This window comes from Zychaea mexicana (assembly GCF_025766255.1).
Source record: "Zychaea mexicana strain RSA 1403 chromosome Unknown BDB00scaffold_115, whole genome shotgun sequence".
NCBI lineage: Eukaryota > Fungi > Mucoromycota > Mucoromycetes > Mucorales > Lichtheimiaceae > Zychaea > Zychaea mexicana.
Genome location: NW_026516778.1, coordinates 55258 through 72043, shown reverse-complemented (window position 1 = coordinate 72043; position 16786 = coordinate 55258).

Sequence of the window (16786 nt, the reverse complement as noted above, 5' to 3'; positions counted from 1 at the left end):
CCTATTTTTGACCAATATCCTCTATTAACAACCAAATATTTCAATTATGCTAAATTCAAATCAGCATATGCTATTCTTGAAGATAAAAAATTAACTAAATCTCAAAGAAATGCACAGATTGAAACTTTATTATTGACTAAACCTGATGAATCTTATATCTTTCTGGCTTGGAATAAAATTTGAGGTCTGGAGATTGGACCAGTAAGACAGTAGCCTTGGATGAAGTCATCGTTTGAAATATGTTAGAGGAGGGGTTCAAATGCGAGATTAAAAAGGAGGGGGGAGTGACGATCACCTTGGCAGCAACCTCTCTTTTGGGAGATGAGGAGAGATAAAGAACTATTTACATTATTGCGAATCTGTGTATCGCTAAATAGGTGGATAATACAAGTTACTAAGCTAGGAGAAAATTAAAATGTAGTAAAACGTGTCTAAGATGTTGGAGGCTCAGTTTATCATATGCCTTCTCGTTATCGCAGCACAACAGAATATCAGAGTTATTTTACTTTTTAGCATGAGTCACGATAAGGTGGACAAGCATACCGATATCAGCGATATACCTTCTATGAAGGAATCCTATTTGATATGAATTGACTAATTTAGTAGCAGGCGTAATCATGTGATGGTTTAGAATGCATGTAAAGATTTTAGCATCAGTACAGTAGCTGCTCGCTAAGCCGATCACCTCGGTCATGACCCAAAAGTGATTGGCTTATCAAATTCGATGCCCGCTATAATGAGTGGGGTCTTCGTCTGTTAGAGCATCTGCAACAGGGTTGTTAAAGTCCATTGTTACGCTAAAACTAACACTGCAATTTAACAACCTGTGTCTGCAATGGGAGTTGTTAAATGCATTGTCAAACTAAGCACTCTATCAATATTTTGACTGTAATCAATAAATTTATCAATGCACTCTTTTTGCTTTTCTCCTTATCACCTTCCATCACCATAGGAGACTAGTTGTTATATTTAAAACTGAAAAAAAGTATTAACTGAAAAAAATTTTAACAACTTAAAAATCAAATAAAAATTGAATTTTAATTTTATAAAAAAAGCACTATGGGAAATGTCTGCAGAATTTTATAGGGGAAATATAGGGATAATATAGGGAGAATATGGATATGGGAAAATATGGGGTCAAACACGATATTCCAGATTTTCCCCATATCTGATTTCTATATTTTCTCCATATAGTTTCTATATTCTAGCAGATGAGGTTTTTCAACACCCAATCAGATCACATCAGTGTAATTGGGTTGTAGCTAGGGATCCACACGGTTCGGTTCGGTTCGGTTCTTGAAGGGAACCGAACCGAACCGTCTAAAGCAAGAACCGAACCGACTAGAACCAACGAGAACCGTAGAACCGAAGAATCGAACCGAAGAACCGAACCCATCATGTATATAGAAAAGGCAAGATTCGATATTTTTAAATGAAAGCTGATGTGTGTGTTCAAATGTCGCGGTATACTTGAATACTGCAGTAAAAAAGAAAAGTTTATTATTATACATTGAACAGCGATCATTGTACGTGAATGGGAGGCCTAGGTACTGAAAGCTGTTAACCTTAGGGATGGCGGTACCGTTGATTCTATACGTTGCCGGTGGAAGAGAAGCTGAAGTTGTACTGGTTGGCGCTTCTGGGGGCTCAATGATAGTGCACTTTCCAGGGTGCCAGCGGTATCCGTAGTCGCGCGAGTGGCTCTCAGCTGCCTTGAGTAGGTGGTGAATATCACTGCGAGAGGCGATGAGGGCTACATCATCGGCGTAAAGTAGTGCTGGAATGATCGTGCGGCCGGTGTCAGGTCGATTCTTGCCCGGCTTTCCATTTTTGTCACCCAGATATACTTGATTTTGTATTGATGCTTCAGTGGCGCTGTTGCGGGGTGTAGTACGGAGAACAATAGGTGTCATGCATTTGTTTCCAATGATTGTGAGCTGGAGTCGGTTCGGCAATGTGTTGATGAAGACCGCATACAACAAGGGGCTAAGGATTGAGCCTTAGAGTACTCCGTGTTTGGGCTGAATATAGCGTGATTGGAAATTTTGTAAGATGACGGCTATGCGTACATCATCAAACATATGACGAATCATATGGAACAGAGCACTCGGCAGGTGTCCCTGCAGCGTTGACCATATGATGTCGCGATCGACCGAGTCATAGGCAACCTTGATATCTAGAAAGGCGAGCACAGGGGATTCTTGATATGTCCGCTGGTAGTGACGTATTAACATGTTGAGTGCAAAAGCTTGGTCAAGGGCACCACGATGATGGCGAAAACCACCCTGGGCCATGGCTAGTGCTGGCATAGAAATAGAGTGCTACTATGATATTATGGCTGACCACCCATACGGACGATAAGGATCGAGGCCACATAGGTATGTATATTTTTGTTAGTACTCTTTTCCTATGATATATGACGAGCTTCGTTGTCTCCACACCATTGGTATATATCAAACTATTCCTTTCGCGGCCGGTCTTTAACTCCTTTATGCTGTGAATGATGCATTCTGGTTTCTTCACTAACAATCTTCAATGTGTCTTTTAGGTATGTCATCTCCATAATCGTCTAAGAACATATTCTCCTTCTACGCTGCTTTTGCTTTCAGTTATAATTTGATGCAACATGCATCTTTCCATAGTACGACTGCCGTCCTTTGCACTATCTCTTTTCAACTACAGCCTCTTTCTTAGAATTATCACATAAAATAGACTTACATTTGATGATGTTCTTTTATGTTCTATAAAGCATAATCTTGTATGTACTTGATTTTTTATACAAAATATAATAAAAGCGGTTGTGGATACCCATAACGATATATAATATAACATGACCATGAATATATAAACCAATAGCATGCTTTGTCCGTTTACCATACGTGTTAAAAAAAGAACGAATATATGCAATGCATAATCCTTCCTTTTACGAACCTACTGCAGAAGGCACCCAGTTTAAATGCAGTGTATAGTAAGACCGTTATAGACATTTACATTCATGATGTAATCAAATTGTGAGTTTTAGGGACTACATGCACATAAGAATATCAAGGTGTAAAAAGACCTTGATATTTACTCGAAAAGCTAAATATTAAGGTGTTTGAAAACATCTTGATATTTTATAGAAAAGCTGTATATCAAGATTATATCAAGCTCTTTTCTACCCCTTGATACAGTACCTGCTCGTTAAACCAATCACCTTTAAACCGATATTTCGTTAAACCAATCACTTCCCCAAAATACCAGCTTGGTAAGCAGTATGTATGTCATATAGACCCTCAATCTTTAAACCGATCATTCGTTAAATATATCACTTTCTCAAAAAACAGAGGTGATCGGTTTAACGAGCAGGTACTGTATTCCCCTCCAAGCTCAGTGAGATCGTTCACTGTCTTACTTGTCGTCATCCAAAAGGTAATTACAGTTGACCCCCTTTAATGTCAACCCCTTTAATATCAATCCCCGATAAGGTCAACGTTTTTCTGAGCACCTCACATTTTTGCAGAGAAAAATGTCAACTTCTATGTAAGATCAACGTCAACACCTAAGCCAGGGTTGACTTCTAATGGAGATCAACATATCCAATCAAAAGAGTTTATTTCGTAGTTGGTTGAAAATATCTGTCGGGGATGACTTCGTAGCATACATACACTGTGCCAGGATGTGCTGTATTGGTTCAATATCTTTATTATCTGGTTAAAAACTTTGTTCCTAATTTTTCCACCCCCACCAAACGTCAATTCTCGTCAGCGTCATCACTTACAGCTGAACTTGAGGGTTGACATCAACGGGGGTCCACTGTAGTTTTGCACTTTATATGGTACATCAAAAGTGTACCATGGGTAATACACATGATGAAACACAACAACACTTGCTGAGGCAGTGATTACAATGAAAATGATGACATGAAAGTGTCGGCAATCATCAATGTAATCTGTAGTAGTTTCTCTGCGCAGTAGTCGTGCGATGATATCATTGAGACTTTTCTATCAAGGCCTTTTTTACTGTGTGAGTTTGCTAACAAGGCACACACGCACAGAAAGAAACCCCATAGAATTTGCTGCTTGTATGACCTGTAATGCACAGTAACTAGCTGTTCTAAATGTCGTTATGTTGATGACAGCAATATTTACACACAGACATACACCACTATTGTACCAGCGTTACAAAATTCTCAAGATAGACAAAAACATTCCTCTCAGTAGCATTGTGGGCAGTTAATTGTTGTTTCACTGGCTGTGTCTATAGATATAGATAAATTGAGATTATAACCCGGTTTGTTTTCCTTAGACTAGTTTCCAATCGACGAGTTTAGTCATAAAGTGCACTACGTGTGCAAAGCTGCACTGGGTCTGTCCATTTTCTCCATCTTCAATTGACCTTTCATATTGAATTGATACCACATGAAGAATCCGAGGATATCTATGCACCAGCTTCTTTTGACGACCTCATTAACGATGCTACTATTGATAGTAATTAAGGTACGTTCATAAACGGCTGATGTAAATGCATATATATAAATCACAGGCTTGTTTCTGATACAGACAGGTAGATGTTGATGAAGAAGAGAATAACCAGAGAAGACGGTGATGAGGAGAAGGAAGCATTGAAGCCACTGCACAGTAAAAGAGAGAGGAAGCAGTATATGAGCGATTTATTGAAAACAATGGTGGTTGAAGACAACCTGGACGCTCAGTAAATTAGGCTTCTTAGAAAAAGATGCGCAAAGTACAGTAGACTCTGAGATATTAACTAGCGCAAAGCAAACTGGTCTTTTTTCCTTTTCTGATAAACAAAAATATACTATTGGCCCGCTCGATATAATGCTATTTCTGATGGTTGATATCATATATCACAATAGCGAACTAGTAATAATTCCCGGCTTAATTTGATTTGGATCCAAAAACAAATCACTATATCGAAATATCACTATACCGAATATCGCTATAACGAGCGGCCACTGTAAACTGACTCCAACCGGTCACTTAAAAAAAGCTTATTTCTAAAGCTATGCATACTTGCAGTAAAGAAATAATACAGCTCAAAGTATATGCTTAAACAGAAATATATATAAGACACGTCTTCGCCTTTCATCGTTGTATATGGCTATACACAGGACGGGCAGTTTTATTATGTAATAATTCAGGAACGCTTGAAGTGATACATACCCGCCTTTATTCATTAAAATTTTTACCTTCCTCATCACTGCTCATTTAAGCACAATGTCAAAAACAATGAACTCAATTCCAGAAGAACTTAACACCACGTGGGATGGATTCGATCTCGCAAAGGCTGCTTGCTATGCATGGGACAAGAAGAATGGTGTCCCGTTGCGTACTATTAGAAGTGAAGTAATAAGAGGAAGCTCCAGATTGCTTGCAAGCATTATGGTGAGCCGGTCAAACAAGGGCGTATGTGAAGAGCAGAAGACTACGACAAGATAAATGGTTATAATAGACGACAAGAGCGAGGCCATTGCGTCATTCAAGGATAAAAAGATCGACACTCATCATATGGCCTCTCAACGGTTTGGTTGCAAATTCTAAATGAACCTTCGTCCTTTGAACCAGACCAGCGACCAATGGCACATAGTCTCTTTCTATGAAGGCGGCCACAGCCATGAGATAGCAAACAAGCCTTTTCGTACCCAATGCTCCGTCGACTCGATCATGATGAGGAGGTCTTTATGAAGACAGTACAAGCGCATGTAACCAACAAAGCTGTATTGTCTTATCTTGCCAGCAAGAACAAGATTGTTCATTCAAAAGACGTCAGCGCATATTCGACAACGACCCAGATCATGCAATGTTCCAGCTGATCAGAAGCTTCAAGAAAACGAGTACGGAGTCCAATAAAAGCAAAACAGCAAGGCGACAGACGTTTTTTGCAGTCTCTCTTCTTTGTGCACATATCAGCAACCGCACTCGCTCGCCAAATCCCGGAGGTTGTTACCGTGGACGCCACTTATAAGACAAACAAGCACCGGTTACCATTTATCAACATTGTCGGAAATGGCAATATCAGATACCCGCATTTGATGAACTTTTTGCATTGCTGGTTGCTGATTAACAGAGGAAAACAATGACAGCTATGGTGCACGCCACCTTAAATCATACCTCCAACAAAAACTACTGTCTATTTTTAATTTAAATCCCCGATATTTTTCAAATGCCGCATCTGAAATGGATAGATATTTTTTTAACATGTTCTTTTTTGTTGTCTTCCAATTGTAAAGAGTCATCTTTGCCTTGATCAGTGTGTTCCTTGTTTGGCGAAGTCTCACCTTTGTCAATGCTGGAATTAGTATCCGCTCTTTGACAGGTACACTTCGCTCAACTCAGATAAGCTAGATTCAAAGGAAGTGCTGACTAACTCCAGAATAGGACAATGTGTATACAAGGGTTAGTCTTGAGTTATTCTCAATTGTGATCCATGTTTGAGAGATTATTGATATGGTGCTAATTATGTAATATTTGATTCATTCGTGTGTGTGGTGTTCTCTCTACTGTGTTCTAATGGTCACGAAGACGGCGGAGTGGGTTGAGTTGTCTGGATCAATCTCAAAGTAGTGTGGTTTACCACAGATAGAGGTGCATAAGACTAGAATCTACTCACGAAATTCTATACGCAGCAGCAATGTGTCAATAATTGGTGAAGATCTCATGTGATACAAATGTGGCAGATATATTTGCCGAACAAACGAAAGCTCCTGATTGGATTACGCTGGATTCGAACTACTATCAATTTTTCCCTTCACTTATAAACTTGTTCTGACTTTGAGCGATGGTAACTCAACACTTTATTAGAAAAATAAAAAATCGAAACCGATAACTTCGTTCTCCTGGTCAAAAGGAACATTTTTATCGGTTTAAAATTTTGATACCAGGTGCTGAGATGGTTTCACAGTAATTTAAAGTTACCCACTAAAGTGGTATGGTTTAAGGTGGTATGCACTATACGATTGGGTGATTCGCAAGCTTCAAAATGTGGTTTGGCCAGTTGATCAGTTCTCGTCCCCTGGTGTGCTTGTAGCAGAGACAGTATACCAATATTTATTAGATTTTATAATATTTATTGGTAGAAATCTATTTATTAGTATGTTGTATCCAACATGTTCAATAACACTTATTCTTTAATCTGTCATTAACGATTGCTGTTATTTCCTTCATAACCTCACTTGTGCGGACATTTCCTTATTCATACACATCTTAGTGAAACACCGATCAGCTATGCTAAGGAAGAAGTTGTCATTATTCAGATCACGTAATTCACATTAGCTACTATCTGAGGCATTTACCTGGATGTACCTTTTACTCATGCATCATACATTACTTAATCCTATATAATTGATTTGTAACATCAATTCATCCGTTCAATGCACACGCTGTGGTAGTTGCCAAGGATAAGCCATTTCTTATAAATAGTGAGAACTTTTGTTATCATAATAAACCAGTTTCAATTCCTTTCGGGTCTCGTTGACTTATTCTGTCTCTTTTGGTTTATTGGATATTACATTTTTTTCAACGAATTCCTTTTCTCTATATTACTACTTTATTTCACTACCTTACTTACCATGTCTACTCATATTGATTTCGGTTCTCCCATCAACTCGTCTGCTGGTTCTCCGGCTGCTGCTACTGCTTCGGTTCAAAAGGTCCAGGCCACATCCATCCATCATCAACAAGCTGGTTCTCCAGAAGTCCATCAAGCACCCCATGCTGTCGAACAGGGAAGTTCCTTTGTTAATCAAGTTGCTGGCTCAACTACTGGTTTGCAAGGTCATTCGTATGCTAGTGTCGCCGGTGCCGCTGGTTTTGCTGTTTTCGCTGCTGGTGGTGTGTCACAATTGTCGTTGCCCAACGTTCCTGACGTGGTGATGCAAGAATCCGTTTCCATCGCTGCTGCCACTAGGATTTCGTCTGCTGCTCGCTCTCAGGCTGCCATTGATCAACTAGGTGAACGCTTAGCCTCTTTGGCTGAATGTCTTGCTCTCGGTGGTCTCACAAACCAAGAACATACTCGTGTCCAAGCCGATTACCTCTCCGCTTCCAAGGATTTGGATATCTTGCTCTCGGTGCAAAAGAGGTTGTTCAAGACTGATGCCACCAACACCGCTTCCAGAATTGTTGTCCCGTCCGACTTACCTCTGCTCCAATGGTCAGGGAATATTTTCGATCAAGCCAAGCCAGTCTTTGCCTCGGTGCAAGAGTGCCTCGACCGCTTTGAGGACATCGTTGGCTCGTATAGCCAAGACATGGATTCCAACTGGTGCCGCTTGCTCCCATGCATGTTGTCTCCAGATCAACGCTCCTGGTTCACCAACTACCTCAAGCCCCATGGTGAGTTCCCTTGGTCGTTCGCCCGCAAGGCCATCATCGCCAAGTACGGAATCCAGGATGCCGAACGTCAAGCCCAATGCATGCAAGAGTTGTTTAACTTGCGCATGAGCCGTAATGAATCGGTGGAACGGTATACCGACCGTTTTCACAAGATCCGCAGAGAAGCTGGCTGCGAGGACAGCAAGGTCATCGCCGCTCTTTACATCAATTCGTTGCTTCCGGAGCTCACACAGCATGTTGCTCTGAGCCAAGCTCATCTGCCGGCCAGCCAACAGGCTTCCACTGACCAAGCTGCAAACTTGGCGCGCACGCTGTACGGCAAGGTAGTTGTGTCAAAACACAGCAAAGAAGCTGCTTCTCTGGATACTACTTCCGTAGTAGGTTCAAGTTCCCCTTGGTCCTCGCCTGTCGCTGCTAAAAACAACAAGGGAAAGAAGAAGGTCTCTGCTGGCAAGGTCTGCCGTTTGCACGGTGCTGGCCGCCATTCGACAGAAGAATGCCGCATGCTGACAGGTGTTCGCAACAATGGTTCGTCTGGCAAGGTTTCGAAGCACTCGAGTGCGTCGTCGTCTTCGTCTGGTGTGGTTCCGAGTGCTGGTTCTGCTGGTTTGGGAGGCTTGTCGTCGCCATCGTCAGGTGGTAAGAAGTGTTTCTGCTGTGGTGCCCCTTGGGACAAAACGCACAGATGTCAAGTCAACCATTTGGCTATTCGTTCAGCAACTTTGGCTTCCGAGTCATCGTCTGCTTCTGGCTCCGCACCAGTCACCCCGGCTTCCGAGCCAATCCCTTCTCTTCCTTCTTCGGCTCCCGTGCCGATCCCTGCTGCTGTTGCCTCCGTGGCTCACACGGCATCATCACCATCTTCTGCCCCATTCTCGTCTCTTTCTCTGGAAGACGCGGGTATGGACGAGGTCGATGCTTCACTTCACAAAGCTTGTTATGACTATAAGTCTTCACATGATTTCTCACGTCATCTTTACAAGAATACTAAAGCTTTATATGTACTGGTTACTATACAGGAGTATGAAACCTAGGCGTTTGTTGATCTGGGTGCCACATTTTCGGCAATCACTCCTTCGCTGTGGTCGTTTCTGGGTCTGTCTGTCACTCCCATGAAAGGAAAGGTCAACTTGGCTGCTCCTGGCCCGAGCATTAGTAGAATTGGTCATACAAACGAAATAAAGATTTTACACAACGGAATCACTGCCTCACATTCTTTTGAAGTCTTTGAATTCAATGCTGATGCCGAAGTATCTATTGGCTCAGATCTCATGCCTCTTATTGGTATTTACTTGAAAGGGCTCGCCTCTTGCTGGCACCGCTCTTCTCGTCCTAGCTTGCCTGAACCAGAAGATTTACCTGAACCAAACAATTCTTCTCCTGCTGGTACACCAGAGCAACACAAACAATTTCTTGAATCTATTCAACCTTACATACAGGAAAATATAAACATTCCTCCTTCTGCTTTTTGCACTCTTCCCGAATCTGTTGTTCGTATTCACACACCTGAAGGAAAAGTTGTAAATCGGCGTCAATATCCTTTAGTGGACAAATTGATTCCTATTCTTCAAACACAGATAGATCAATGGTTAGCCGATGGTATTATCAAACACGCTCCTCCTGGTAATGCATGGAACAATCCTATGACATTTGCACCCAAAAAGGATCCGAAAACAGGATTGCCTACATCCTATCGACCTTGTATTGATACTAGGGCACTGAACGCCTCATGTACAACTGAAGAGTCCTATCCAATCCCTCTTTGCTCCGATATTGCAAGACGGATGAAAAACGCGACTGTCTTCACTTGTCTTGATTTGAAATCCGCTTTCACACGCTTCAAAGTACACGAAGAAGATCAAGCAAAACTCTCATTTACCTTTAACGATCGACAATATTCCTTTGTGGGATGTCCGTTTGGTATCCGTTTTTTGAGCAGTTTATTTATGAAATGTGTTCATATCATCTTTAATGGTGTGAAGCACGTGGATTCTTATATTGATGACATCATTGTCTTCTCTGACACTATGGAAGAACACGTACATCACGTACAAGACGCTATTAGTCGTCTCTCCAAGGTCAATCTCGTGCTCAACAGTGACAAATGCTCCTGGGCTCAAAAGTCAGTCTACCTCCTTGGTTACTGTCTTCATGCTGGTGGTATTTCTCTGGATAAACGCAAAGTTACTAACGTCCATGACTGGAATTTACCTCAAACTGGCCATAACATACAACAATTTCTTGGATTAGTGAACTTCTTCCGACAATCCATTCCCAAGGTGGCTATGCTCACAGCTCCCCTTGACAAGCTCCGCAACATAAAGGATTTATCCGGGCACTGGACAGAAGAACACACCATCGCTTTTAACAATATCAAAGCTGCTTTGGAATCTGCTCCTGTCTTAAGCCAACCTGATGAATCTTTGCCTTATTATGTGGCAACGGATGCTTCTGACACTGGTATTGGTTGCTGTCTTTACCAAATCAAAAACAACCGATATCAATACATTGGTTTCATGGCACGTGCTTTAAACAAAGCTGAAACGTCATATAGTGTCACAAAGCGTGAACTTTTAGCAGTTGTCTTCAGTTTTCGCAAATTCCACAAGTATCTATGGGGTAACAGATTCACACTCTTTACTGATCATAAAGCTTTAACTTATCTGCACACACAAGTTGTAGCAAATCCGATGATGGTTACCTGGTATGACACTATCTTTGACTATGACTTTGAAGTGGTTCATCTACCTGGTATGCAAAACATCTTACCAGACACGCTCAGCCGTCTTTTTATGCCAAAGAAGCTGGCGGGGGATGATACTACAGGAAAAAGAATCGCTCCTTCACCATATTTGGGTGAACTCAAAAAGTCACACCAAAACAAAAACGGCTTTTCTTCTTCTCAATCCCTCCCTCAACGTGCTGCAACACTCGTCGAATACATGACACCACCCGAGAATGAACGTGCTAATCTCCTAGTACAAGCGCATCTCAATGGCCATTTCGGTACTGATTCAATCATCAATGAAATGCATAGCCAAGGCCTACACTGGTCAACTATAAAGAAAGACGCTTTAAACACCGTTGCTAATTGTCCAGACTGTCAACGTTTCAATATTGGCAAACACAGTTATCACCCACTTCGTAGCATCGCTGCAGATAAACCTGGCGATCACTAGGCTATTGACCTAGGCGATTTAAACTGCACTACACCTCGTGGTAACAACTATATTTTGGTCATGGTTGATTTATTTTCTCGCTACGTTATTTTACGTGCTCTTCCTGACAAGACCGCACTTACCATTGCTATGAATCTCGTTCAAATCTTTGGAGACTTTGGTTACCCAAAAATCCTACAAATGGATCGTGGTTCTGAATTCAGCAATGAAGTCGTTCGTCATCTATTGGAAAACTGTGCCGTAGACAGACGCCTCATTACGCAATACAATCCTAGAGCAAATGGCTGCGCAGAAAAATGGGTTCATACGACGAAGAGCGTGATCGTTAAACGTTTACACAGAAAAAAGGATGATTGGGATCTGTTCCTTCCAAGTGCACAACTTGCTATCAATAACAAGCATGCTGCCTTGCATCGTTCCCGTCCGTTTTCGGTCATGTTCGCTCGTCAACCTAATCTCTGGCAAGACTACAGCAATTTGATACAGGAAGGCATTGAGGATCAGATTCGTTACACTGACAAAAGAGAGGAACAGATGGCTGAGGTTGTCATTCCTGCTCTTCGTGACCGGATCAAAGCTCTACACCAAGCACAAGAAGGGAAATTCGCAAAGAAGTTCCGTATTTTGAAGGAATTCCCTATCGGCAGTAAGGTTATGGTCGTCAGCATGAATCGTCGATCCAAGACCGATGCTCGTTATGAAGGCCCTTACACTGTCCATGGCAAAAACAAAGGGAATGGTCAATACGTTCTTACAGACTCTACAGGCGCCCTTCTGGGTCGTGATGTTCCTCCTCATTATATCAAACTGATTTCTCAGGACACCATCGCTTCTGGTGAAGATTTCTTTGAAGTTCAGTCTATTGTGGATCACTAAGGTTCTCCTGGCAATTATAAGTATCTTGTTCGTTGGAAAGGATATGGGCCTGAAGACGATACCTGGGAACCCATCGAGCATTTCAATGACTTGACGCTGATTGAAAAATATTGGCAACGTCGAGACGATAGCAATTCAAATCAGGGTAAGCGATTGCCTCCTCGGCTTCGTAACACTCACAACCAAGCAAAGCAGGCAAAACAGGCACAGCCACCTCAGCCTCGCCAAACGCAAAGCAAACGCAAACAGACTGCACCACTACGTCGTTCTGAACGTAACGTCAAACGCAGACGCACTTAAAGACATCGTCTTTCTCCATATCTTTTTCCCATCAAAGTTCCCTTGGGTTTTTACATAACTGGAGTTTTCTGACACGTCACTTCTATCAATAATGAAGGCTAGTGCAATGCAACAACTTATCTTACGGTTGTTCCAACCTGGCAGGGGGCAATGTTGTATCCAACATGTTCAATAACACTTATTCTTTAATCTGTCATTAACGATTGCTGTTATTTCCCTCATAACCTCACTTGTGCGGACATTTCCTTATTCATACACATCTTGGTGAAACACCGATCAGCTATGCTCAGGAAGAAGTTGTCATTATTCGGATCACGTAATTCACATTAGCTACTATCTGAGGCATTTACCCGGATGTACCTTTTACTCACGCATCATACATTACTTAATCCTATATAATTGATTTGTAACATCAATTCATCCGTTCAATGCACACGCTGTGGTAGTTGCCAAGGATAAGCCATTTCTTATAAATAGTGAGAACTTTTGTTATCATAATAAACCAGTTTCAATTCCTTTCGGGTCTCGTTGACTTATTCTGTCTCTTTTAGTTTATTGGATATTACATAGTAGAATTTTTTTTATTAATAGAAAACAATTTACATTTAAAATACATAAAAATTGAATTTTTATTTATTATATTGAGTTGTGCTCAAAATATAAACATAATTATTATCCCTGATTGCTTATTTAAGTTAAAAGACTGGTATATATATTTTCACAACTACAAACATGACTGACATAACAGAATCGATTAATCTTGAAGTAAACAATATTATTATTAATCATTGGTCTTTTTTAAATGAAAATTGGCCAATAATTCACTACAAATATAAACATAGAACTGAATTAAAACATATTAAATTTATTAATAAAATTAAAAAAATACTAATAGATAAATTAGGATATATTTCTGTATTTTATTTTTTAATAATATTATATACTAATAAGGAATATCCTGGTCCTTATTTTGAAATTGAAAAAGGTTTATTTTTATTATTTCATTTAGTTAGTAATATATGTGGAAAAGAAGAAATAGATAAATACTTACCACAAAGTACATTTCATATCTTTTATAAAAAATTTTGGGCAGATGATAAAAATTATGAAAGAGTTGAAAAAATTGTAGATAATGCTTTAAAAACTATATGTTCAAATATCAAATTAAGAATATTATCAGCAAGAAAAAATAATCCAGATTTATTTAAACATATTACTTTAGTATTAGATGGTCATGATTCTCGTATAAATTATACAGATATAGAGATATATCATAATAGATTATATTCATATAAATTAAAGAAAAGTGGATTACGAACATTAATTGTATCTGATATTAATAATATTATAATTAATGTATCCAAAAGTAGATTTTGTGTAGATTGTAATGACGGTTCTATGTTTTTAGAAATGAAATTATATAGAAAAATAACTCCAAGTGATATAGTAGCAATTGATGGTGGATATACATTATTTATTAATCAATTTATAGAAGATGCTAATAAAAAAGGATTTAACTTTAATAATAATAATTTTGTATACCCAATTAGAAAAAATATTAATGATAATTTAACTATTACTGAAGATCATTTTAATAAAACATTTGGTAGTTTTAGATCTATAATCGAAACACAATTTTCAACTATTGGTAGTAAATTTGAAAGATTTAATAATAGTAAAACAATTACAAAAATAACAAAACAGAACATTATAATTTACAGTTTAAAGTTGCTTGTTTATGGTGCATACTGTCTTGAACCATGAATTGTCGAAAATTGAGATTTTTTAAAGTGCCTCTGGATAATAGAATAGCCGCTACATGTGTAGGCATTGTCAGTCAATCCAATAGTAGACATTTCTTTGCATATTGATAGCAACGTGTAGATTTAATCTTCTGTTCCGCTTCTTCTATAAGAGCGATATCTGCGTGTCGTAAACTTTTCAAATAGCTTAAGAGCTTCGCTTCCAGTTTTCATTTCATTATATGCATGAATATAGCGCCAGGAACGGTTGTAGTAACAGCGAATTTCTGTAGGTGGTTCATCAGGTGGAGATACCTGATCCAAGTAATCCTCGAGCCTTTTTTCAAGAGCTGTAAACGAGTAATCACACTCCTTTTTCGCACTTCATTTCCCTGCACCGCAATACCTTTCAATCGTAGCTCATAGTCGCTCATGTTTCGCTCCTTGTCCTTTTTTGAGTTCATTTCAGGTTGGATAATTGGGGTAAGTTTCAAAAATGCTTCTTCAACAGTCAGCACTGGCACAAAGTCCTCCAACACAACCTCTACTTCATCATCCTTATGAAAGAAGGAAGTGATTTCATAATTCCCTTTCTTCTTTTCTGATGCTTTCTCTAGCTGGTAGTATTTAGTGGTTCTGCCGTGTCCCCAATATTTGCCACGGGACTTCGCATCTGCTTTATTGTCCCAAATAATAGGAAACTTTTGGCTTGTTGTGGTGGCTGTCGTCGTTGTCGTTGTGGTTTCTGTTGCTTCTTCGAGCGCAGTGAGAATCTCAAAGACGTTTGATTCTTGTTCACTCATATCAGATGAAGTCTGGTTCTCAACAATTGGCGATTCTTCTAGTCTTGCAACTTTTTGAAATCGTCCGTTTTTTGAGCTTTGAAGCTGTTCTAAGGCGCGTTTTTGTTTGTTGGATCTAGGAGCCATTGTTAGGCGTTGTAATGCTAGAGCTTAAATAATAAGGAACAAGATCAAGTATCTTTGAGATGATGTTTTATTCAAAGCTTTTTTATATTCTAGCTATTAAGACGGCGATATTAATTTATCCATTTAGTGGATAAACTATGTGATAGAGGATGGATCAAGGATGTATCAGAACTTCTCTTGAAGTCGCTATGTTAATCGGGCACATCTTTGAAACCGGCATTAGCTGGCTGCTGTAATGGCCGAGGTACCTGTTGATAGGTTCATTGTCCTGCTCATGTAAGGTAAATCATCTGAGTGAGAGGTTTTCTTGTATAGTATAATGTTTAACTGAATATCTTATTGTTGATATCTTAAGCAGTGTATTAATGTGGTTCACTACAGGCATGTTATTGGGAAAATGGATGAGTAAGAAGAGCAGTAACGCACTCATATTACTGGATAAGCCAGCTATATGTGTGTAACCTTGGGACATCTATGGTTACCCACTGCCAAAAAAAATTTCTTCTCCTTCCCTAAACAACTGTCGAAATCCTCTACCTATTTAGTAACTTTTCATATCCCGACAAAACTTCAAAGGCTATCAGAGTGATGAGATATGCTTTAATCAAAAAACAAAAACGTACAATGTGTTAAGAATACCTTTATAAACATGTTCTACGTCGCAGAATATCGATAACTTCATTTCAGACAGCCCTGATAGGATTCCTTTTTTTTCATGTCAGTGATCGAATTTATTCCTGGTTTAAGACAGTATGCACCATATTAAAAAATATACATCATTTTGTTGAATTATTTAATATACCTATATATCCACATCATAAACTATGGGCAAGTGATAATTTTGAATTTCCTATTGAAAGAAAATTGATTGATATAGTAGTTAGTAATGAGGTAGAAAATAAAAAAAAATGAAATGAAATGATTGAATTACAAAATGATGTCCTTAATTTAAATATTGAGCAAAATAATGAAATGATTATTGATGATTATTCAGCAGATGAAGAAGAAGCTAATGAACTTGATTCAAATATAAACCATAAAAAAAATGATCAAGGAAAAAAACGAAAAATAGGAAAAAAAGCTACTAAAACATATAATACTTATGAAGTAGAATCAATTCAAGGACATAAAATAGATAATAACATTATAAAATTTAATGTAAAATGGAAAGATTATCCTGAAAGTGATAATAGTTGGCTAACAATTGATAAATTCAATCAAAAATCTTTACTTTCTAAATATTTACATGAGAATAATCTTGGTTCATTATAAATAAATATATATAATAATTGTATCCTAGGAATTATTTGTTTTATTTGTTTTAAAATTTATTGTTGAATAATAAAATAAATAATATTAATTAATAAAATTTGTATAAATTATAAATAGTATACAAAATTATAATATTTTTCTTACTATATTGC